We start from the raw sequence: 2,813 nt of genomic DNA on the forward strand, positions 1-2,813 counted from the left end.
TACATCCAGCGGAGACTTGTTTCCTGCCATAAAAGTGCAACTTCAGTGAGAAATACTCCTATTCATTATCACTAAATAGACAACAGCAATAGAGACATGTTAAGTACTTACAGCCATTAATGCCCTAAAAAACTCACACGCACAGAAATGTAAAGGTCTCAAGAGGTCTAGGTGTTGTGCAAAAAAGTCTCTACTACATCTGCATGGTACAGTACAATGTGTCCCTTCTAGGTTTGAAAGACTGGACTTGAACCCAAAAATAGAAAACGAATGGTACTCTAAGCTATGTTCCTAAGCAACTATGGTTCCCTCATCAACGAGCACACAAACACTACAATACTAAAACGTCTCACTCTCACACCAAGTATAAATAGCTGCCTGATTCTCAAGCTCATGGGTAAGTTGCAGCCAAATTGACCACCAATTATTATAGAAAGGGAAGAAAAAATAAAAACAGCACTTCAACAACATTTTGCAAAAAAAGATCAAATGTCCCATACCATACTTGTTTTAGAAATGGCAAATTACCACTAAGCTCAAGACTAGAAAGTAATAAAAAAAAAAAAAACTCAAATTGTGCTGAAAAATTGTTGTCAGCCTATGAAAGCAGCCATTTTGTAAGCTCAACTGAAAGTCATGCAATGACATTACGAGGCTCAAAACGTCTATTGATGCAGTGAAGTTACTAGCCAATGGATAGGCTATATTGCTTTCGGCCCAGCCTACAAAAAGCAGACAAATATAAATAAAAATAAATAAAATAAAAAAAAAACAACACCCCACATAACTATAGATAAGGGGTTTGCTGGTGAAACTCCCACTGTGCAAAGCATGATTGACATGGGATTTGTCATTGAGTACTACAAATTCTCAAAACAGGGAGAAAAAAAAAGCAAAACACAAAAAACAGACTTATGATAACAGTATCTGCAACATAGGAACCCCATAAGTTGTATGCAGCTCAGAGGTTTCCAAACAGCACACTAACATGGCTGGAAAGGCCATGAGCTTTCACATGCTGCATACGGAAGTGTAAGGACCTGCAGCAGTGGTTCCCACCCAGCGTTTCAGGACAAATTTTGGACCATGACACAAGCCCAGATAGTGAGCATAAATTTACAGTAATTGCTGCAATGCTTTAACTAAAATTTACATGGGGTATGGGTCATTAGGTCGACCACTATTGGTCAACATGCATTAGATCGACATGGTCACTAGGTCGACGATATGGTTTGTTTTGTTTTTTACTTTTTTTGGTGTCGTTTTCTTCGCAAAGTGACGGGGAACCCCAATTAGTGCACCGTGTCCTCTCGCATGGCGAGCGAACCTTCGGGCAAGGTGCCTCGCTGCGCTTGGCACAGGTTACTATTCCTAATCGTAGTCCACGTGGATCGTAAAGTATGAAAAAGTAAAAAAAAAAAATGTGAAAAACTCATGTCGACCTATCCCATTTACATGTAATCCCAATATTATATATTTACCCTAACCCTAAATGAAAACAAATTAGTCATATTTTACATTTTTGATTTGTAAGTTTAACTCTGGTTTTATGTATTACAATAATCTCACAATGTTGTGCCATAGTGGCATGTGGGTTGACAAGTGTGTCACAATTCCATAAGGTGGGAAATTGCTGTCCTGCGGGTTCAGTAAGTGACATTTTACCAGCTTACTGCTGGTGTCCCACAGAGAGCATCAACTTCTCCCTCTTCCCAATAACTGTATGCTATGTAAGAAGCAGCATCTTGGATTATACCGGCAAGCTCTGTATATTCTTATTGAAGAGGTTCATAATAACATGGGCACAAATACTGAATGAGAATTTGCGTGCATGTGCTTATCATTGACAGAAAACTCCTCCCCCATTCAATTTGCAGACAATGTTTTAAAAAGTAGGCTATATAGCTCACCTAAACACGTCATTTTAACATTCCCAGCTCAGTGCTGAGCTAGGGAAAATCATGGTTGTCAGCTCCATCTAAAGCCAGGCATGCATTATACAATAATCCGCAGATTGTGCAGGTAATTGAATAGCGTATGGCTGTGGCTGATTTGCGATTATCGGAAAGTCAAACATGAAAAGTCTCCCTATATGCCAGACTGATCCAATCACTGGCTGGCCGCATCTATAACAGTGTATGTGCTGCTATAGACACCCGCCCACCCAACAGTTCTCCTGCTTCTTCACAGGGGAGGAAAGCAGGTCTCTCAGTGTATGGTCATGGTATCTGATGGTGTCAGCATGGTGTATAAAATATCCGTCCAAGACATTTTATCTGACAGTGTAAGCCCAGCATAAGTGTGGAAAAGACTTACTAGCGTTTGAATGACGTTTTCACATGTTATTGTTCCCTGAAGGCCCAGTTCTGCATGTTTAGCTGCTTTGAAGCACTTTTTATTTTGAACACTACTTGTTCAGATTCCTGGCATTGTATGATTTGAATGCATTGAATGACAGAAAAGATCTATAAAGCACTAGTAAAACTGAGTATCAAAAGGCATAAGTGATTATTTTAATAGCATAATAAAAACAAAGCCACACTCGCACATACACACTACACATCTCAAACATCAGTTTATATAAAGCTTAAGGATGGTGTCACATCATTCTCTGGAAAACTGCATTTAATTTTTTTTTTTTTAAACAATGAAACCCCTCCCGAATGAGAGCACTTCAGTTTAGAACACACTGCTTGCAACATCCAGTCAGCTTCCTGGTGTCACCATCCTTTGAAGTAAGCACTTTCCACAGTCATCTATTAGGCAAAGTAACCACTGATACCCTGCGCTTCACCTATTGATAGTCTGTAATG

Source organism: Pseudophryne corroboree, chromosome 2, assembly GCF_028390025.1.
Source record: "Pseudophryne corroboree isolate aPseCor3 chromosome 2, aPseCor3.hap2, whole genome shotgun sequence".
Classification (NCBI taxonomy): Eukaryota; Metazoa; Chordata; class Amphibia; order Anura; family Myobatrachidae; genus Pseudophryne; species Pseudophryne corroboree.